General features: G+C 37.1%; 2 long non-coding RNA genes across 2 annotated transcripts; both read left to right on the top strand.

Annotated features, from left to right (window-relative positions):
- The first annotated feature begins 7,179 nt into the window (after positions 1–7,179).
- On the top strand, positions 7,180–8,863 carry LOC148848034 (uncharacterized). The gene is made up of 2 exons (XR_016101150.1): positions 7,180–8,059; positions 8,454–8,863. It is a non-coding gene; the product is annotated as an uncharacterized LOC148848034 (long non-coding RNA).
- A 10,834-nt stretch (positions 8,864–19,697) lies between these two features.
- On the top strand, positions 19,698–22,808 carry LOC148848033 (uncharacterized). The gene is made up of 3 exons (XR_016100273.1): positions 19,698–20,003; positions 20,808–20,860; positions 22,560–22,808. It is a non-coding gene; the product is annotated as an uncharacterized LOC148848033 (long non-coding RNA).
- The last annotated feature ends 1,201 nt before the right edge of the window (positions 22,809–24,009 follow it).

The raw sequence follows: 24,009 nt of genomic DNA, 5'->3' as shown, positions 1-24,009 counted from the left end.
CTCCTGAAGTATTCCGAGCTCGCTGCAAAGTAGCTCGCGAATGGGCCGCATGAGCATTCCTCTGGAAGCTTCTATCTGATAGGCCGTACCAATCAGACTGCGCCACGTCCCTTACTGACGGCGCAGTCTCTGTCCTTTCGACAGTCTGCACCTACGTCTCTCAGTAGGCGGAGGCGTGCCTGTCACTTTGGAGACGTGTCACTCACCCAGGCGAGGAGTATGTCACAACGGCCACCTGCACAGCCCTGGCAGGTAACAGCTGTGGTGGGGGCCCAGTGGCGGTTATGCCCGATCTCGCAAGAGCGCCCCTATAAAAGCCCTCAGGGCAGAAGAGAAGCTTCTTATAGAGACCTCTAATCTCTCGAGTATAGTGATAAAGCGCGACCTACACTCTTAGCTACTGACTCTTCTTTTCCTTCTTTCTTGCATACTAACTTAAGCATCAGAGTATTCCCACCGAGTAAAATCCTTAGGAATCCTTCCTTTCATCTTCTCAGGTGCCATCCGTTGCCAGCAAGGAGCCAGTCAGCAGCTAGTTAGGAGTGCCCGGATCGTGCCACATCATTATTCACTCAAGAATCTTGGATGAAAATAATGACAATCCGTGGTGGTGTTCTTTTGCTTATGGGGAACTGGAGAAAAAGAAAAGAAAAGTTATTGTAAGTTGAATCAATTTGCGAATCTCTCCCAAGGAGCTTGGTGCAGTATTGATGATTTTAATATGATTTTTCATAAGGATGATAAATTGGGGGAAAAGAGGTGAGGATGTCTCAAGTAAGGAAAAATATGAGTCTTCTTAGAGGATGGGGCCTGGAGGAAATCCCTAGTAATGGTTCAAAGTACACATGAAAAAATAGGAGAGATATAGGGAATCATATAAAAGCCAAATTGGATAGAGGTCTAGGTAACCAGAATTGGAGAGCTTTATTCCCTAAAGCTCATGTTCTAGTCATTGCTACTCAGGGCTCGGACCATTTGCCTATCTGCTTGGATACAAACCCCATAAATTTTAACATTAGGAGACCTTTCAGGTTTGAGGAAATGTGGTTAACTCATGACAAGTGTGAAGACCTAGAAAATTCCATTGGGAAAGAGACAAGCCAGTTAAAGCCAAGTTCCATTTCTCAAAAATGTGAAAGATAAAAAATATCTTTAAAGAAATGGAATAAGGAGGAATTCGACAAAGTTCAAAACTAGATTGAAAATTTAAAGCAGGATCTTAATGCTGAATTAAATAAGGAAGGGGCTACCTATGGGATTGAAGCTGAACCGGAAAAATGGTTAAAGAGGGAGGATATTCTGTGGACTTAAAAGGCTAGGATAGCCTAGCTAAATTATGGGGATAGGAACACAAAATTTTTACACAATTCCACCATTAGGAGAAGGGCAAAAATTAGAATTTTAAAACTAAAATATGAGAATGGGGAGTAGAAGGAAGGCCAGGAGCATACTAACAATATTCTAGTAAATCATTTCAGTAACATCCTCTACACCTCCAATCCACCTGAAATCTCTGTAACTCTTGATGGCACAAATTGTTTAATTGATGATGAAATGAATCAAGAACTGCAGAAAGATGTAACCGAAGAGGAAATAAAAGTAGCCCTTTTCCAAATGGCTCCCACAAAATCCCCGTGTTCGAATGGTTTCCCTAATCTTTTCTTTCAAAAATTCTGGGATACCATTAAAGATGATGTGGTGAGAGAGGTTACCAGTTTTTTCAATGAAGGAAGATTGGACTATTCTTTAAATGAAACTTTCATTGCTCTAATCCCTAAAACAAAGAACCTGGAGGAAGTATCTTAACTTAGGCCTATCAGTCTATGCAATACAGTGTACAGAATTATAACAAAAATTTTGGCAAACAAACTGAAGCAAATTCTGGAAGGCCTAATTTTAGAAAATCAGAGTGCCTTCCTTCATGATAAAGCAATCTCAGATAATGTTTTAATCGCCCACGAAATCCTTCACTATATGTCTAACACCAAAACTAAGAATGGCTATATGGCAATCAAATTAGACATGAGCAAAGCTTATGATAGGGTGGAGTGGGTTTTCTTAAAATCAACAATGGAAAAACTAGGGTTTGGCAGTAAATGGATCTCTTGGGTTATTACTTGTGTTTTCACTGTGTCATACCAAATTCTGGTAAATGGCTCCCCCTCAAGAAGAATATTTCCCTAGAGAAGTTTGAGGCAAGGTGATCCTTTATCTCCATACTTATTTCTCCTATGCTCTGATGTTCTCTCAACAATTCTAAGAAAGAAGATGGATAGAAAATAGCTGTCAGGAATTAAAATTAGTAGAAGGGCTCCAACTATATCTGACCTCTTTTTTGCATATGATAGCTATCTATTCACCAAAGTTGATCTTAGAGAGGCAAGTTCTTTACTGGAGGCAATCTCTCTCTATGAAAAAGATTTGGGTCAAAAGGTAAGCTATCAAAAGTCGGAAGTTTTCTTTAGTAAGAACTTACATCCCAAATTAAAAAAAAAAATGATATCTAGAATGCTTAAAAAACTCCTTCTATTTATCTAGGAACCCATCCATTGATTGGGAAGAAAAAAATCTCAAGTCTTTGATTATTTAGCAAAAAGGGTTGCTAGCAGAGCAAATAGCTGGAAGAGTTCACTCCTGTCTCAAGCTAGGAAGGAAGTTCTCATAAAATCTGTCCTAATTGTTATTCCGACTTATTGCATGTCCTTCTTTTTGATCCCAAAAGAAATTTGCAATATGATGGGAAAAAGGCAAAAGGCCTTTTGGTGGGGGGATAAAGAGGATAGGAAAAATATTAGATGTTAGGTGGACCCAATTAAGCATGAACAAACATGATGGGGGTTTAGGTTTTAGGGATTCCCATGCTTTTAACTTAGCCCTCTTAGCAAAGTTGGCATGGAGACTTTGTCATGACTCCTCTAGTATGTGGGCTAGACTCTTAAAAGCCAAATATTTCCCAAATTCCTCCCTTAAAGCCACTCAAACGAAAAAACCTTCTTGGGGTTGGAGAAGCATTTTGGAAGGGAGGAAAGTGATAGAAAAAGGAATATATTGGCAAATTGGTACATGAACAGATGTTAATATTTGGGATGATCCCTGGATTCCAGGATTGGAAGAGCATAAGCCTATTGGCCCCAGACCAAGAAAGTCCTTAGATCTCAAGGTGGCTGATTTAATGAACCCAGATATTAGAATTTGGGATGAAACTAAATTGTTGACCTTGTTCAATAGATCCATAGCTCAAAAAATTGTGGAGATAGATATTCCTTTCAACCCTTCTCATCCCAGTATTTCTCGGCAACCAAACGGACCATTATAGAAAAATTAAGAGACACCCTTAGTATTATACACTCGTCACATTATATAAAAAAGAGTTGTTTGGTTCCTTTTGAGCATCTCCTTCCAGGTGAATGTGATGAGTGGCACCCAAATCGCGAGCCAAGAGTAAACCAGCTCGATCTGCAGGCGATAGCTTCTGTAAGATCCGAGTCTGTGCACTTAGTACTAATAGCCCGAGCAAAGAGGAAACCACCAGTATGATTAATTCTAATAATCACAATGCCAGGACCCGAAGCTGAACTAGCTTGAGTATTGTTCAAAGGGATTGGACCCTCTGGTTGGTTGGTCAAGAATTAATAGTAGAGCTTTGAATCTTAGCAAGCTACAGATCATGAATCGATCTGGCGGTGAGCTTCCATAATAACAGAATCGGGGCAAATGGGAATCTTCTCCATAGTTTTTCAACACCAGTTGGCCTTCCCAGCAGTTCCACAAGATAACAACAAACATACAAAAGACACCTATTTCACTGTCATCGTTAATTAGGATTCTTTTTTCACCAATAAGAGATCTAGGAGTCTTTGATGTTCCAATGAGGTTGATCATCAACTTTGATATATATAGAAAGACAAGCCAAACCAAACAGCTAGCCCTCACTAGAGATTTCACAGTGAGGATCAAATTTCGGGCTTGCTTTAGCTACAGCTACTTTTAACTGGGATACATAGCATGGTACGTAAAGGACTCTCCATAGAAAATAGATAAATCTTGGAGGAATATTTCTCAAGTTCCAAAGATCTTTTCTTTCCAAGTAATTTCTGGTAATTATTAGGCGAAGGAACTTGAAGAAGACCCAGCTTTATTTGACATTGTAAAAGTCGTCGAGCTAAGGCACAAGAGTGAGCGTCCAACAGATTCTGTCTTGGTGCTGGAGAGGATTCAAGGGGAGCTCGATCAATTAATATTGAGAATCTGCTGAGCGACTTCATTAAGGAAATTTTGGATAATGAAACAATTAATTGTTCCATTGAGCCTATTCGAATTTAGAATTGGAGACCTCTAAATTTGGCCTTGGAATAGGTTGAGAGAGCCAAGGGTCTTATCCCATCATCCATTTGAATTTTGAAATAATGAGTCGGGCTCCCTTGATTAACTCCTTTCGCATGTCCAAGATACAATTCCAAACGGAGGAGTTTGTAAATTTTTTAGAAACACTCCAAAAAGAAGTAGAAGAATCTCCATTTCCTTGCTTTTAACAAGACATTTCCAACTCTTGAGATACACATGTAGCATTGTCCTTGAGAGAAGCCCCACCAGAAATCCTGGGCTATGAAGTTTAACTTCATGCAAGTAGCTAGCAAGAGGGAGCTTGTTGATAGCCATGAAATACGATGGGATGGAGGAAATTGTAGATTTAAACCATTATCTCACGACCAGAATGAGAATGGCATTTTGCCTTCCAGGTTTGCAGTTTATTTTCACCCTTCTCAACTACAAAATTTCAAGCAGCAGCAGTCTTTCCTCCATTTAAAAGCAAAAGGGCACCCAAATAATTTTCTTTCCCATTCATAGATTCCAAGTGTATTGGCGATCAAACTTCTTCTTCGATGGACATTTGAGCCGAATAAGATGGATGATTTGCTAAAATTTAAGTTTTGACCCAAACGGCTTCCAAAATGAAGGAGGATGTTTTTGAATCGGATGGCTTCTTCTTTATTACTTCTTCCAAAAATAAGAATATCATCTCCAAACATTAAGGTCATCTTTGGTTCAGGCCTCATTCTTTTAATTCTTGTTCATTTTGGGCAAGAATGAATAACATTACTGTTTGGTTACAAAATTTTTGTCATGTCATGTGCTACATTCTTTTTAGAATGAAAAATCAGCTCATAGGTTGACCTGTTCATGGGCCGGGCCGGGCTTTTACTCAACATAAACAGGATTTTCTTAGGCCTGAGCCCAAGCCTAGTCTGACCAACAGGCCTACAACTTGGGCCCAAGCCCGGCCCTAATAAAAAGACCAAAGCACATGCCCGAGCCTGAAGCCCGACTTGTTGCCGACCTAACAGAAAGATGGTCACTGGTGTTGAGTTCGTGTGACTATGTTCGTCGGTGCTGAGTTCGTATTGATAAAGCATAGGGAGGAAGAACCCCTGTTTTCTGAGAAACCCAAAGAAGAAAAGAAAATTGAATGGGTGACCATAGGGGGGGGGGAGGGAAGAGAGAGAGAGAGAACTCCTGTTTAACTGGATTGGATGAAACTTGCTATCCCATCAGGGTTCTCCACTGACAACGATCTTGGCAGCAACATCTTGTTTGACAAAGTGAGGGAAGAGCGAATGAACCTTGGCATGCATCACTATTTTCTACCGACGGGCCACCCGGCCCATGAACAAGTCTACTCATAGCACAAAAATTGAAGTAACCTGCATTATGAAAAATAATCATATCCCATTTAGATCATTTTCATTCATTGAGGAAACTCAGCCTATAAAACTACTACCATTAGCAAACTACCGTGGAAGTACTTTTATGAAATGACTTTTACATGAAAACATTTTTGTAAAATCACTTTAACGGAAATAATTTTATAAAATCACTTTTGTGAAAATACTTTTATAAAATCACTTTTTCAATTGTATGTTTACAGAGGACACTTATTAATTTAAAAAAAAAATCATTTTTAAGAAAAAAATCATTAGGTTCATAACAATATTTTCTCATTTTATCAATTTTTTCCCGTTCTTATCCATTTTAGAATTTTATATCAAGTAAAAACGAAAACAAATAAGAATTGAATCAAACATGATTTAACTGATTTAATTTTGGACAATTCCTTGAAAGTTTAAACCCATTTATTTGTCTTGAATCAAGACATTATTGTAGACTCTGGAGAGTAAATCAATATACAAATGAACAGATAAAGTAAAAGCGGGCAGCACAGCAGGCATGGAGGAACTCTTAAATCACTAGTTTTAAGTTGTTACACCCGTAAGGCTACAAGGCATGGTTAATTAGTATAGGAAGGTTGGGTATTAACTGTTAATTAAGTCAAAGGATCATTTATGTAAGCTGCCTTGATTTTCTATAAAAAAAAAGTTGTCTTAATTTGCAAACCCATCTTGTACAAATTCAACTTTAAATTAATGCACTTCTGTGTATTCACTCACGAGCCTCCTTAGCAACTGACCATACTGTCATCCCCTATTAGCTGCTCCCAGGCATCTAGAGAGAGGGAGAGACGGCTGGATCTGCTCAAATCGTTAGATTGGAGTTTTTTTTTTTTTGAGATGAGACAGGAACAACACAGCCAGGTAATGGAGCCCAACTGAGCCCTGAAACGGACAGCTGGGGACTGGGGTTTGCTGGGCCTCTCAAACGGCTGATCCAATTTGCATCGATAATGTGTAAATTTGAAATTTCAACCCAATAATTGCACTCCCTGAGAACCTTCTGCTCGCAAAATTTGGTACGGCTCTCTTCTCCCTACCTCCTACCCTCTACTCTCCGGCTCCTCTCTTGATGCCTCCTCCACCTCCACTTTCCTGTCATACCGCCCTATGCTTTCTTTTCTCTGACCCTATTCCATATTATAACTCAGCCTATAGTTTACTACTACCTACCTAGCTTATCTGGACGAGTCTCTTTCTCTCTCTCTCAGTCTCTCTCAACCCCACATGCTGCTTTTTTATGACTTATCAGTGACCTCTCTCTCTCTCTCTCTCGTTTACGTTGTTTCAACTCTCACCTCTCGCTCTATAAATAACACCCACTTGGTGGGTGTTGTCATGTAGCATGCCGACTTCTCTTAATTAGGGTTTCTTTGTTTTAGGATTTATTTGTTTTCTCTAGCTTTTTAGACTTCTCTTATATATATTTCTTTACATTCACGCTTTATCCTTTGAGAGTGCTCACCTCCGTTTCTTCTCATATCCTTTGTCTATTTTATTCTGCTACTCCATCTTTGTGGTCGTGATGAAACACCTTATCTTCTCTGCTACATATATATGTTTTTTTTATACATACGTTGGTGAGGTGCACCCACACTTTTGCACTCTTAGCTATATCTTCACCCTATTTTAATTTCTTCATCTTTTTTAACAGGTTACACAACCATTCTCTTCACTGTTATAGCCTTTCCATTTCTTCTAGGGCATAGAGCTTCCTTGGTTAGTTCTTTCATGTTTTCTTCTCTCTGTATCGAAGTTACATCAGGTTTCTTACAACTTTTTTTGAAAGGTTCTACATCCAAAGGATAAAACGAAAAACTTCTTTGAAGATTTAGGAATAAAAATCTTAAAAAAATGTTTTTCCATTCGTCCTTCCTGTTATCCATCTTCTCCTTGCTAAGGGAGGTAGACTAGGGTCTAACTAAGAAAATCATCTTAACTCGAAAAGGGGGTTTCTCAGTTTCTCTCTTTTTTTCCCCCACACAATATGGGTGTAATGCTTTCTTGATATATCGATGGTTTTTCCCATTTTCTCTATGCTATTTGAAATGTTGGTGGATGAGAAGTTGCACCCACCCATTTTTCTCTCTCATCTATCTCATGAGAGACCCAAGGAGGAGAAATTGACTTCAGTGTTGTGCAGAGCCCCATAAGGGAATAAGTGAAGCTGCCAGCATGATCTAGCGTTGGATGGATACCCAAGTAATATATTTTAATATGCACCCTAGCTAGGTCATGCTCTGACAGCCTCACTCCTTCCCTCTTTGGGGCGCAAATAGATTCTGAAATCTGAACCCTTGAGCTTCAGCTACCAAGAGATGGAGACTACCTCTGTAAGTATATTCCTGTCCTTAATGTTCTTCATGTGCCAACATTCACAAACCCTTTAGTGTTACTTTTATATTTCTCCTTTAACAAGTACCATTCTTTCCATTGCATCTGCATGCCAGCTTCTGCAAGGAATCCTGACTACTTGTTTTTTCTTTTCAACTAATTTCCTGTTTATTTTATCCTTCGTTTGTTTTGTTTATGGCTTTATGCTCTTGAGGGTGATCCGGAGAGTAGTTGCTCATTAATGTTTAGCATGCTTGTACGAAGGGATGCAACAAGAACAAGCCGAAGTTGGTGTCTTAAGCGTCATTCCACAGCTTGTTTCTTCAGTTGCCCTCAGATTTTTTGTTTGCATGTAATCTAAGCTAACCTCATGTCATGTGCCCTTTGTATAAGGTTTGCATAAACAAAGTGGTGTTCCGTTTGCACTATTGCCTCTATGAATTGCTGAAGAATGAAGATGGTCCACTTGATGTGATGAACACATGTGGCAGTTGTGAAATAATCAATCAAAACTTGCATTGCTGAACAAAATACAATTTGAATGAAGGACCACCTACTTGGACTTGTGAGCCCCCTCTCTTCTGAAAGCTCTTGAATTTACAGGAGATAATGTGCATGGAGTGATCCCAATTCCAGCATCCCGAGAAGCAAATGTCTATTTTTAAATGGTTGGTACATACAAGTGTCTCTAAGAAATTTCTATCTTGGCTGGCAGTTTCCAAGATTTTGTTATCTAATTGTCAGACGAGAGAGATTCCATCGGTAAAAATGATGATAAGACGAGAGTGCTCGCACTGGTTTAACCTTCTCCCTTGTGCAGAACTTGGAACTGAAACTTTACTTCAGTCTTCTATCGTGACTGCCATTATTGTTGTTTTCCACGTCTTATTGCACTTCAGAAGGGTGACATCACGTTAACTACAAATGGCTCTTTGTAAACACTTGAAAAAATTCAACCCCAGCCCAACAGATCAATTGATTTTCTCAACCTCAATTGTCTTGTTTTAACCTCTCTAATGTAATTGGTTTTCAGGAAGCATCTCTCTCTCTAGATTTCTCTATCACAAGACTGGTACAGTAAGTAAATCAATTAACAGACTAGCTAGCTAAAGTATTTTATCACCAACTAGATACTCAGAACAAGTAGAACATTCATTCGATTAATTTATAAATTTGCTTTATCTAATAACTAACATCTTTCGTGACTGGATATATATATATATCAAGGCTATGTTAGTGCATTAAATAGAATTTGTGAACTAATCATCTGCTGTACTGGAGGTTTCATTTAATTAAAAAGCTGAGAAAGTATTATCATTTGGACGAGCTACATGTGACGTGATCCAACTTGGAACAGATCTGCTAGCCTGGCTAGTAGCTTTTTATATACATAGACTAGTCCACTCTCAGTAAAGAAAAACTCTTTCTCAGTCATGCTATGTTCAGTAAGTCTAAACCCCGATAAAGAAGTCCGTTGCCCAAAGCTGGTCCCCTCTTGTGAGAGTTGAGAGGTGGATGACTGGATATCTAAATCCCAACAATCTCTACTTAATTGCTCGATAGTCGATACAAGACCCGGCCCAGGATGAAATAACTGACTCTGAGATTATCGTGGTGATTGTATCTGCCAAACAAGTATTCTAAGCTCATGGTTGGTTCTTTCAAATAAACGTAGGATTAATTAGTTTCCTTCCATACATGAATTCTCTCATTCGAACTCATGATTTTAGCAATTATCTCATTGTGACGAGTCTGAGTTCATGGAATCTTGTCCACTCTTCTAATCTTTTCTTGCGTGCGTATTCGTGCAATGTTATTTTCAAGAAAAGACATGTTAACCGCTTCTATTCTCTCCTTGATGATCTCCCAAGTCTACTGAGCTCACTTAGATATATAATTACATCTTATACATTGGGAGAGAGAGAGAGAGGAGAGAGAAGAAGCACTTTTGTCGTTGTTATATCACTCTAAAGCAACCTATATTGTCGTCATTGCTAACTCAAAAAGCAACCTCTATCACGGGTGCCAAAGAGACAGAGAAAGAGATTTGGCCATTTGGGATTCCTTAAGTATTGTGTCACCGTCAATTTTGTCACCGTTTCTCCTTTTTCCAGACATTGGCCGTGGCAATGACGTGAAGCCTCTTGCTAAGTTGATACGAGATTCATGTATTTTGTAGCCTGAAGGTCACAGTCTCTCTTGCGTCTTTCTTCACTTGTGGTCGGGCCATGCCTGCACTGCAGCTGCTCGTCTCTCTCTAGCTGGCTGTCACCGATCGAGAGCCGGCCGGTGCAACAAGTAACTGAGTAAGCAATCGTTTCACTCATTGGTGGTTCAAAAAGTTAAAAAGTTGCTCAGTACTTTGAGTTTGAGCACACTCATTCTCTGATGATCATGTGACACTGTTGCAGCAGAGAGTGAAAAGAAATCTTCAGTAATAAAAGAGGATCCCAGAAAGAGCTCTTGTTCATCATTTGGGCGACCAAGCATCAAGCTCACATGATAAATTTATACAAAGTATTTGATCAACCGGTCAAAGTTCCATTGGAATACAATATTTTTTTGGAACATAATTTACTATTCCTCTTCTTTCCTTTCTACGTGGAAATCTTTTAAAAACCCTTGTGTACAACAAGCATATTGTTGCTTGCGAGAGGGCAAACCAAAAGACCCAAATCCATAACTACAGAAACAAGAAGTGATGTTACTAAAGATGGTATCGAGGGTAGTTTGGGAATTGCAAAGGTGATTTGCTTGAGGGTCTCATTTATATTTTATAAGCACGTACGAAAAGATGTTAGAAGTCTCTTTGTGTAGTTTGTGTATGATTCTAGGGTGAGAGATTCTGACGGTTAAGTTAGGCGAGGTGGTGGAGTAAGAGTATTGAAGAATATAAGCATGAAAACAAGAAGTGAAGTCGAAAATGGGTCGACACTAATGCGGGTCATCACAACATATGGAATAGGGTTCGACAAAGAATTCAAGGCATAACTCAACTGATATCTGATATTAGTAAAGGAATCGAGTCATTGACTGCTAATGCATAAGCTATATATTATTATATTTTGCTTGAACTCTGCAATAAAATCTAATCGAACCCAATTAACCTAACTTCTTCTGTGGGAGCTGTCAATAGCGTCAAAGCATTATGTGGGTCTAGCAAATTTGCCTTGATCGATCAGTATTAATGCGACACCATAAACGTTGTCTCAACATTTTCAGTAGAAACTTATTAAGTAAAGGAAATGCAGACCGCTGACGATGATGTGTCTTGTCAAGTGCTCTGCTCTGGTTTGTATCATTGTATGTTTATAAGCTATGCTGCAGTTGAGTGGTGACAACTTGTTAAGGTTTTATGGTGGTGTACCTTTCAGTGCACCATATATGAGTATGATGGACAATGACACTGCTGTCTCCTGAACCATCAAAAATACCGACCATTAATTGATAATCCCCCCCTCCCTCCCCCCCCCCCCCCAAAAAAAAAAACAATTACCCAATGCAAACGTAGTGTTGTTGATTTAAGAGAAACGGGAATTCCAAACAGGATTTTTGGTCCATCTTACCACACCATCGTCTATGTTTGGAATGGAATCGTATATATGACGAGAGAGAGAGAGATCTGACATCATTAAACTTCGACGCTCATAGAACAGGTTGAACTTAGAGTTGATATGGTGGGTTTCTCTTGATACTGAGCTATATCAAAGTTTTTGAGACTCACTATTTCCTTGTGCCACACGAATAAGATCCAGGGAGGTCTCCCCCATGCATGTTGTGAGTGAAGAACTCGAGCCAAGAAAATAGGAGATTGCTTGATGAAATGAAAGTTTTGTTACGACTGAAATTAAAATACAAAATTCAACAGCAATATAAAGAGATAACATTAATTAGAGTTTTATAATCAGTGTAAAAATAAAAAAATACACTACTGAACCGTGAAAGTGACCGTTGCTTTTTGAAAAATGTGATGGGTGGAAATGTGTAAAGTTTTAATTGGATAATCAGTGTAAAAACTTTACATTTAATATTGATGTAATATTTATGGGGAACCCACATTTTGATGGGTCTCTCCAATGAGATATTATTGTCGAATTGATGACCCTTTTCAAGATTAATTTCCAAGGAAATAATCATCGAATAGCATCAATTACTTTTAAGAAATTAGTTAAATATTATTTTGTTTATGTGCAATTCTTCAATTTTAATTTGCAATAGAATATTTTCTTTTTTAAACTATTTCACAAATCAAGTTTAAGTGTCCAACACATCCATTTCTAATCAGGAGTTGGCAAATTGGTAGGTTCTAATCAGAGTCAAATGGAACCAACCTTGAACTGGGTAGGGTATGGTTCCAAATTCTTGGAAGTGAACCCCACCTAGGCTGGGTCTAGGGTCAAGGGGTTTACCTTACCCAAATCAACCATGGTTGACCTTGTTGGAAGTGGCCTTGGAATTAAATTTACCTTGAAATAAGTCCCAAAATATTTTGACCATCTAAATATCTGGACCTAGGCACTCATGTTACAAAGACAATGGTCTCATTGACCATTGAATAGTTTAAGTGATTTGATCATTTTTATTCAATTTAATATTTGAATGTGTATAATAAGTAATGAAAAAGGTAATATTTACAAAATTTAAATCATAATGATTAAATTACGAAATCTAATCAAATTAGCCATAAAGGAAATATAAATTTTAACTATATTATTATTATTGAAAATCAACTTTTTTCAAAAACAGGTTCCATTTTTGGGGAAAAGGGTAAAGAAAGAATAGGTTCCATGGATAGACTCTGCAACCAACCCTAAAACCACCAAGACTATAACTAACCTTAGACCGATCTTAATAGGATATGTTCTAGTTCTAAAAACTTGGAACCAACCCTTGTAGAGTAAGTTCCAAGTACTGCCTTAAAAGTTGAAACTGAATAGAACTGACCCATGCTCACCTATATACCTAACAACAACCCAACTTGAAGAATTTACATAGCATCCTGGCTGGGGCCATTCAAATTTTGGTAAGTGCTTAATTAACTTGAACCCACCCAAGTTGCAACCCAAAGTAATCACAAAATGCATAACTTGAACATATGTTTTTCTTTTTAGCCATTACCTTAGATAGAAATTCCATTTTGAAAATAAAAAGAAATTGTAGCCTCATGAGTGAGGGAGGGGATTTTTTTTAACCCAAACTTTATTCCAGGTGGATGTTGCCACTTAAATTTTATTAATTAACCCATATAAAAAATTAGAATCATAAATTAATACAGAGAAGAGCAGATTGGGGGTATTTATGGAACAGGTGTCCTAAAATTTACTACATACTTACAGTGTGTTTGAGATCACTTATCCGCCCTACAAGGGGCCACCCCACAGCACATTCCCGCCGTGTATTGAAAACATCTCCCGATGGGTCCCAATACACAGCGGGAATATGCTGTGGGGCGTTGTAGGGTGGAGATGTGAACTCAGTGAATTCACCAAATGTGCCTACTCGATCCGGAATCATATTCAGAGACGGGGTCTAATAAGTAAACCCTTGTGTTTAATCCCTTTCTTGGTGTTGCTTTCCAAGAAAATCATGCCCACATAATATTACCTAGAAGTAGGACTGCATGAATATATGGCATCACAAAACATTAAAGAAAGATATCTACATCCATACATAAGGCTGAATGCACCCTAGAATTTTTGGAATTATTACTTTTGTAACCAAAATACCTTTATTATTAATTTAACCCCCTCCATTATGAGAGAAAAATTGTAAATTAAAGTAGGTATTTGGGCAAAATCATGTTTTTATTAAGCATCATAAAGTAAAACTTAATATGAAAAAGTTTGTTTAATTTGTTACTGAACTACCCTTATTGCATGTTCAGGACAAAATCTTAATTTTGCTTTGGTTGCATTGATTGAAGCTGTTCCATCTTTCTTGACAGATCTCCCCTGGTTGCATTTTCATTCTGGTTCAAAATAACTATTTAATTAAAACATATTATTGTAACAGTGATTCAAGTGATATTAGACAACTGAAATTCAAGGTTCGAAGAAGAATATTATATTTGCTAGGCTACTAATTAATTAAGTGGTTGAAACAATTAGGTGCGAGTCCTTGTACATAATACATTTGGATTGACGCTATTCTTTAATGGGATCCTCATTATAGGCTTTGGCTCTTGTAGCTAGAACTACAGAATATATTTTAATTTCATAGGTCCTAGACCTTCTATCTCCTGAAATCCCTTTTAATCAAAATTTTAAAATAGAAAGATAAGAAGGTCATTTGGAATGAATCTTTTTACCATTTGTGGTCCAATGCCACTGAGCTGAAAGCTTTGTCCAGTGAAAAGAGGTGACACAGACAAAATTCATGGACAAACTTCAGGATGTCATGTATCAAAATTGTCCAACATTTTTTTTTTTTTGGTATGACCATATTCCATAAAATAAAAGATGAATAATTGACAACCCCAAACAATAAAATTCCAATTGAATTGTTAACCCAAAAGCTGAACAGTTTTCCAGATGGGGGTTCAGATCTGTTTGAACTTGTACAAGCAACCTTGTTTTCCATGGGTTTCATCTTCTAAATTGCTAGAGTTTCCACATTAATTATTGAAACCTTAGAAACTTTCCACAGCCACAATTTAGATTTAAAAATTTAAAGAATAGTGGAGGGCAAATTTGACACATAAAAGGGTAATATAAGGTTTAAAAAAAATTATGTCCCGTGGTGTGACATGGGAATGCATTGTGATGGAACGCTAACAAACCTTAACAGCACGAAAATGTTTAGTCAATTGTTAGAAAAGTTAAGGGTAATTTAAATCAATTTCTAAACGGTAGGGATGAGCAAGCTAATTTTCTAGTGGGTTTCTAATAGATAAGGGCAACTTTTTGTCCCAAATATTAATAAAAAGTAATAATTTTATAAATAACTAAAATAAGATAATTTTGCGAGATAAATATAAAAAAGGGCATTCACACTGTTCATCGTCCTAACGACAGCCCGCGTTGGCTTCATTCCCTACAAACCCAGCACCTAGGCCGTCATCTCCAGACGCCAGACTGGTGTTGCCTGCATTTCTACCGTTACCTCCTCTGTTGTCGTCCCCAGACGCCAAACCGGAGTTGCCTGCGTTTCTACCACTGCCTCCTCTGTTACTATCACCCAGCTGCTGCTGATTATCGCCGATACCGATCATCTTGCTTTCCTATCGATCAGACGGCGTAGATAGAAAAAGGAACAAACGAGCCAGGGGAGGTTTGAGGGGGATACAATGCTATTAACATTAAGCAGGGTGCTAAATCATAGCTGTTAGAAATTACAGGGGAGGTTTCAAGTGATAAGGAGAAGTTCACGACCGTTTGTTGAATGGGGTCTCTCCACTTAAGTAGGGCCAAAAGCTAGGTTGATGTCGTTAGAAATCTTGCTGTATTTAATTGTTGGAAGAATGGGTTTCAGGGGGATAAAATTCCATTTCTGATGATTTTAATTGTCATTTCCATTTCTGTCTGAAATGGGAATAGACTATTTTGATTCCAATTCCGAATTATTTCGATTACGATTCTGATTATGATATCTTTCTATTTTTTTAATTTTCCTCCTTATAATAATAATAATAATAATAATAAATCTTCCTCCTTATACGATATCTTTCTATTTTCTTTTTGCGTGACTAACATAATGAAATGACAGAAAGTCTAAAACATAGTAGTCAGAATCCATGAAGCAGTAATAATACAAATAATAGATAATGGCCTATCATGACTGGCTGAATGAGAGAGGAGAAGAAATCCAATTAGAGAAAAGAAAAGAAAATTTTAATACCAAAATCAATGTTAATTACACATGCCCTCTAAAACTCAAAAAGAGATGTAAAATCTTTATGGGCCTTTAGATAATTGAACCCTAGTAGACCTAATTCTTTAATACCAAGCATTGACCACGTACCCATGAATTCATAACTAACCCTAACATTAAGAAAGAAATTTCTCTGACCTCATCTGATCCTAGCGACCTCATTTTAAATTAATGAAAAGACACCAACATACTTGTCTAATCTAGCTTAGACAACAAATCCCAATAAGGTCTCAAAGGTTAATTTTTGACTTTAACCAGAATACATATTATAAGCAGTCTATAGAAATCATATAAAGTTTAACAGTAGTCTCCACATAACAGAATAACCCTTTTAATTTCAGTCTGCACCAATCAAACCCCCATAGAAATCCAATTACAAGGTTAGAATTACCAAACTCTTTAATTTGGGCCATGTAGAAATATATATATATATATATATATATATATATATATATATATATATGTGAATGCTCCCACTAGACAAATCAGTGTCTAAACTAACCATAAGGTCAATAACATGTGGTGGAGATTTTTTTATTCTTTTTATTTTTTTTGGACCCTTTTTAAAATATATTCTTTTCAAACTTGATTTTTCCAAAACATTATATTTGATGCTAAAAACTAAATTATAGCAGACAAGTTGGTGATAATCCTTTTGATATATAAATTAAAAAAAAAGAATCATATACCATTCCATTGGAGCTATATATTCCATTCCTTTGAAACCTCATAAGCTACCAAATATGAAAACATAACTAAATAGAGTTAGTGGGCATAAAGTATTACGTAAGGTTCCCATCTTAAACATGGGCTCCTCTTTGTTTCCATTGAGAAGTTAGCAGCCTGTCTGTTGAAAGGCATGCCAAACAGTTAATGAAAGTTACATAAAATATATGCAACCCACAAATTTTCTTCGAAGCATAAAAGGCCAACTGTTGTGCTCCCAACTAATTCAGACTCTGAACTGGCTAGACGCAAGATACCATAATATCATGTGGAAGAAAAAGTCGCTAGCATCACCACCCTCTAGCTAGTTTGTTTTAGACAAATATTAATTATAATTAATTGTCTGTTCAGAATTTTTTTGGTAGTAAAATAAAAATTTTATTTAAAAAAGAGAGGAGTGAAAGAGAAAGTAGCTAGATATATACAAGAGGATCAAGATAGGATTTCCACCAAACTGATAACAACCAACCACCTCAAAACCTCACCACCAACATCCAACCTGTAAAATCAAAAGTGACTATACAAAGATAGGGGCCAATTACCAAGGAATGGCAATAGGGTGGAGTGGGGCTGGGTTTTGCATATTTTGTCTATGACTTCGAATCAAATATGACCCTGTTCTGTCCTTGCCCCTTACCCCAACAGGGCTAGAAATCTTAAACCCATTCCTGTTCTTGTGGGGAACAGGAATCCCTAAATTTGCCCCACTTGCATTCCCTTTTTTTAATTTTTTTTGAAAACCTACCTACAATTAGATAATATATTATAATATATATTAAAAATATACACAGAATCATAGAAACACTTATAATCAGGGCGGATTCAGGTTCGAGGTCGGGGCAGGGTGGACCATGGACAAATACCACCACACCCTGTCCCGGTCACCAAAGTTTAACCCAACCAAGGGTCAAAAAACCTGTCCCAACTGGAGTGGGTCAAATTGCCATCTATAACCATTACTTGGTGTAATTGGTAGAACCTCAGGCTAGTGATGGGAACACAAGTTCGAGTCTAAATGTCAAAGCTTGGGACCACATCTAGTTTATCCCTCCAAGACCCCAGATAGCTGGGACCAACATTGGGTAATGGCCAATTGACACTGCAGTTGATCAAATTATCCAATTGGTTTGATTTTATTGTGTCAAAAATATGTTAGATGGCATTTGAAAATCAAGCTCTTTTAATTGGTAATTCAAACTATTTATGTGGATTATACAACTAGAGGTGCAACTTATGTAGACCCAGCCTGAGCCTGAAATTTTACACGGGCTGGGCTTGGATTTTTGGTCCTCAGATTGGGTTCGAGTTCAAGAAGTTGGGTTTTTTTACCTATTTACATACATATTTGCATTAATACATATATATATATATATATGTATAATTTTAGAGTGAATTCATTGATCAACCCGAGCCCAACCCGAATGCATCAAAATACAGTACAGACTGGATTTAGATTAAGAAGATTGGACTTGACCTCGGACTTGAACCTTAAGCTCAAATTTTAAAATTGGGCTGGAGTTGCACCTCTATATACAACATATTGTCCATATATAATACCATCTAAAGTTGCCGGGCTAGCTACAAAAGGCACACGAAGTCGCTGCATAATAAAACGTATGAAGGAAGCAATATACTATGTGGTGTGCATATTAGTAATATTATATTTTAAAAGGAGGATCATAAATTGGACCCAAGATACTCAAGGCATAAAGCTTAGATGTGAGATAATAAGGGGCCTCTTGGCAATAATTTGACAAAGATTAGGAGGTGTTGATTTGACCTGCAATGGCCGGGAATTCATTGTATTCATCCAATAATGGATTTAAGTACTCCATTTACGGGTCCCAAATCCCACTCTTAATTTATTAGTTCTACTGTAATAGAATTTCTCTTATATCACACCAAGAATATATATAATAACCAACAGATGATGTTCTATTTGAATTTTTTAAAGGGTCAGAATGAAAACGAGAAAACATTCAATAAAAAATATATATTGAAAGAAAGAGAAATATTCCTTCCGGGTCTGAATGCACCAAATAATTAAAATCTGAAAAAGGTAATGCAAAGCCAATGAATATGTTTTTAGAAGAGCCCATACAAGTCAATAATTCTTGGGAAGTTTTCTGTATAAATACATTTCTTGCCACATCATAATGGCTACTATTCTAGGAGTGACTCTACATATCTTGATTCCATCCATACAAACCTACTAAAGGATTCAAACTAGAAGAAACGAGACGTCGAAATCACAATCACTTTCAGGAAAACATGTCATTTTCTCAATTCCTTGAATGAGCTAAATCACTTTACAGTCTAATCCTCCAAGTGTTACCTAATACCTGGTAATGTATTTAATAACTTCTTGTTATGTATACCTGTCACCATTCATATGTACCAGTAGCAAGATACCAGCAGAAGGAAACCATTATTTACAAAGTAAAAGTTCATCATCAGTAAGTAAAGGAGGGAAACAATTTATATATAATTTTATATTTATTTACAGACACACATACAAGAGAGAGAGAGAGAGAGAGTCACATGATTTTGTTAGGTTAAGATGCTTTCTTCTTTCTCCTTTAGTGTGTGAACCTTATGCAACATCTAACGAGCCATGCAAGATCAAGATGGTCCCCCATATGCTCCTCGTGTTTGACACTCTTTTTTTGCTTCAGGGATGAAGAATGCTTACGCATATCATTATATATATAGGCTAGAGAGAGAGAGAGGAGGGTGTGAAGGTGTGCAAGAAGGGTCCCCCACCTAAAGTAAATAAAAGCTATTGGTAAATTTAGAAACTCTCACTAACATGTCTGCATGGTGCTGAGAGCGTGACAATATTCAATTTGACACACTTGGGACCACGTCCTTTATTTCTCTGTTTATTACTTGTTTACTCTCCTCACAGCTTTTTTAGTCTCTAATAATAACAAAACCACTAATGACTACTTGTCCCAAGAGATAACCAAGTCTTGTTTGCCTCCTCCTCCTCCTCCTCCTCTGTTTTCCCACTATTTATATCCCTCTAATCCCATCGTCTCCAGCCACCCCTTGCCCTCCCTTGGTTTATGCAAGAAGAAGAAGAAGATCGATCATTTGCTTGGTCTTGGTGGGCTGAATTAAAGTTGTAGAATTCTTTCTTAGTATGGTCGTGCACCACTAGCAGTTGAAGCTGCCAGCATGATCTAAACTTCTCACTCAAGGGGGGAGATCAGATCATGCGGCAGTTTCACCTGTTGACGGGAGCATGAGAAACCCTACTAAGTACCAACCAACCCTATGATTTAGTTTTTCTTCTCTTTTGCATCTGTGGGCATATATGGTTTCCCTGGAGAAACACCGCAGAAGGTTTGTATTTGATTTTGGGTCATCTGGGTGCCTATATTATTTATTAGTGATGATATTTCGGTGTTTCTGGGTGTTATTCTGTTTATATTTTCTTCCAATTTACGCAGAGAATTTTGACTTTGGGTCTAGGATTTTGTTAGGGTCTTGAATGACAAAATTATTATCTCAACTCTCAACATGGTTCATGGTTCATGGTTCATGGTTCTCTCTCTCTCAGCCTGGATGTTGGTTCCTCTACTGTTCATATAGATTTCATGTATATATATATATATATTTTTTTTTGCTCAGATTTGATGTAAGTTCATATAGGGGTATACATCACTTTTACATACAATACCTTAATATTTTATTTAATATATAATGTGTTCCTTAGCTTTCTGTTACGTTTCATGTGGTAAGCTCCAATACTGACTTATCAATCTTTCAACAATTGTGTTTTCACGCATCTTTCTCCCTCTTTGATACTAATTTATGTTATTATGGTTAAACAAATTGGTATTGGCCTTTGGTTAGTAGATCTGACGGAGTCTTTGTGACCAAAATTTTCATGAAAATACCGGGTAAAAAGATAACTAATTGAAGTAAATGGATCTGAAAGGACTTGATCCTACGAAAGATGTTAGGTAGCTAAGACTTTTTGCAATCTTGTCTATGAACAATATCTCCTTTCTTAATTTTGGGTTATTAATTTTTTTTCTCTAATTTGGTATATGAAAGCTTGAGAAATAAATCTCGCAGAACTGATCTCGGGCTTGTCATTGAAACTTGATTTACTCGTGTATCTTTTTCTTGTATTTTGTGAAGATCTGAAGCAAAAAGGAGCCATCTAAATTGTCTTAAGTGGGCAACCATTTGAGGTACGTCTCGTGTCTCTAAAAGAATACTGTAGATATCCAACTTTATCTTCTCATAACGCAGACACCAAGAAATACTGTACATATCAAACTGGGCCAATTGCAGAACTAAACCATGGGTTTTATTTTCAGAATGATACTATAAAGCTCTCTCTCTCTCTCTCTCCGCCCCTGTGTATGTGCATTTGTCTTTCTGCTCTAATTATGATGATAATGTGTTGCAGTGTTCCTCTGTTCCTGAACGTGGAATACTATTTATCAACACTTGAAATTTGGAAAGTAGACTCCTACGTAAACAAGGGTAGAGTCAACTTTCTACGCCATGGTGTAACGGCATTTCCTAATCTCTCTCTCTCTCTCTCCCTCTCTAAATGTTGGTATGATGCACATGTACATTCACTGCACAGAGTCGAAACTTAAAACCAAAGTTTCAATTTCTTTCCTTAGCTTGGTTTTTGGCGTTTGGTACTTTCTTTTGGTAGGAAACTCCACTGGGATGAGTCCACATATTTGCCATTTTGAGTCTTGCATACCCACGTAACTGGACACGTCATTGATTTGATTCCCTCTCTCTCTCTCTCTCTCTCTCTCTCTCTCTCTCTCTCTCTCTCTCTCTCTCTGATTCTTATTTAGCTTGTTCCTTCATGAAGGACATATGGTGGATGGTTTATAACTTCTATTTACGGGTCCTTCCCATGAAGAGGCATTGGTTGCCTTTAAAGATGGGTAAGGTTTAAGGCAATTGATGGGTTCTGGGATGGGGCTTAAGTGGTACTTTGAACAAAACAGTTGGGGTTGAAAAGGAAATATCAGTACAGAAGAAATTTTCTATTAATTGTTCGGAGGGAGGTGGTTTCAGGTATAAGCTTTTCTTTTCTTTCTTCTTTTGTGGTGGTTTTTCTTTGCTTTGATCTTTTACCCCTTATCTTTCTTACTTTTTCTCTCTTTTTATCGTTCTTTTCTTTTTGTTTTTCCTTTTTTTGTGGGGTGGGTTTGGGGTTCCTGTTAAGCAGTACGTTTACACACATTCATTGTATTCCAACCTGGGATCAAGCATGCTAGCTTATTTTTATTATTCTTATAGTTTTTGGTCAAATTTGGTGCTTATTTTCAAATTTGAACCTTATGCTTTCTTGTTGCTCTCTAAGCTCATCAAGTTTATTATATATAAACTGTTTCTATCAGATTCTCCCTTTGCAAATTTCAATGGCTTCCTTTTTCTTCTGCGGTGTCAGTACTAAATCAACCTAATCCATTCTATTATGTGAAATCCATGTTCCAATGTTTTTAGTTCCACATTGATTCACGTTGGTAAATTTAGGGGGTGTTGTCCAATGTGATCTGTTTTTCTTGTTGCCAGTTCCAAAAGAAAAACAAAATCATAGCAGCTGGTTTGAAAACAATTTGGTTCTTGAAAGTTTTTCTTGTCCCCCTCACCCCCCCTCCAAGTTTCAGTTAGGTTCTGAATGGTCTTCCCCACTTCATCCATCACTTAGTATGCCATCAGGAAGTTTTGTTTCCACTGATATATGAACTCAGTGAGCAAATTGCAACAGATTGAAAACCCTGGTATTAAAATTTTCAAAAGCTTCAACTATCTTGGGCTCTCTTGATTATTTTTGTGGTTTCATCTTCCTTATAATAATCCATCACTAACTCCTGATACATCTTATTCATCTCCCGTTTTTATTAATTACTGCAGGACTTGGGGATGTCACCAGCTAACAAGGTTCCTTTCACTGAAGTCATAGCAATCTACGTCAAACCTTTTGAGTCTCATATTTAATTGCCTAGTTTCCTAATACCAATATCAAACAGTTCAAAAAAAAACCATATAGACAAACTAGAAGAATTTTCTTTAGGTTCACAAAACAATGGGAGAACTTCAAACAATGTAATTTAGTGAATTCAACTGACAAATAATAAAATCGTCTGAAATAAATTCGTTTCTGGTACGAGGAAAACAATTGGAGATTAATTCACTCCTTGAAACATGATTCGATCTTTTCTTAGAATCTGAAAATTCCTTCACTTTAGATGGCGAAATCCTAACATTCTATTATATGCAATAGAAAATTGTGTTTTTTTTTTTTTTTTACTTTCAAAAGAAAAAAACTTTCTATTAGATGTATCTAAGCTAATCTTATCTGAACTATATAGATTAAATTAACCGATGTGCTTGTGCTAGTTGACAACTATACATGAACCAGCATACAAAAACCTTAGCCACAAATACTACGTTTGGCTGAGGAATTGTCTAAATGCATTATTTAGACAATACAATTCCGGTTTTACTACTGTTGGCACATCTAACCATTGTTTAATTAATTATTTCATAACATAAGTTTTGATAAACAATATTAATTAACTATTATGCAATTATATGTGGCTGATAGGAGTGACAATTGGGTGAGTTGGGTTGGGTTAGATATGGGTTGAAGAGCAACCCATCCACTAATCAGCCACAGGCCACACCCATTAGTCACCCATCTGCCAAATATATGGGTCTGACCCAACCAAAGCCATCCCTGCTTTAAACCCATTTTCAACATAATCTAAGCTAAACACCTCCTATTTGCTCTACCTAGCCATATGGACCACCAAGCTCAACTGTTATTAAAGGGATAGGGCCATGTATTATGGGTCCATAAAATGTTTGTATATATCTTGACCATTCATTTCCAGTTGCCTCGTTGTATAGACTTTCACACGAAAAGCTCTGCAAGATGTAAGATGGTGATTGGAAGCACTTTCAAAGGACCTGCCACCATTGATTTCTGCTTTTCAATTGACCTTATGATTCCACTATGGGGCAAAAAATTCTACCCTAAATTAATAGGAGGTAGGCTCCTTATTCATTTGGCTACATCTACTTGATTGTTCAGATAGTATTTGATATCATTTTAGAAAGCACGAAGTAATTAAAATGGTACTCTTTTTTAAAGCAAGGTATCAGAAAAGTTTGGTTTCTGTATAAATCTTAGATAATAGATCGTGGCCGTTGTTCATTATCGGGCTCAATAAGAAAGGTAATTAAACACAGTAGACAGTACAGTGTTAGATTTAGGAAGTAAAATCTTACATTAAAAACTTCTTTCTATAAGAACAAAGAAAAAAAAAAAAACTAGAAGAGGGAAAGGAATGATAAGGTA

This window comes from Nelumbo lutea, chromosome 6 (assembly GCF_056320005.1).
Source record: "Nelumbo lutea isolate HS-2025 chromosome 6, American lotus-T2T, whole genome shotgun sequence".
NCBI lineage: Eukaryota > Viridiplantae > Streptophyta > Magnoliopsida > Proteales > Nelumbonaceae > Nelumbo > Nelumbo lutea.
The sequence above is the reverse complement of the archived record's forward strand: the minus strand, read 5'-3'. Positions and strand labels throughout refer to the sequence as shown.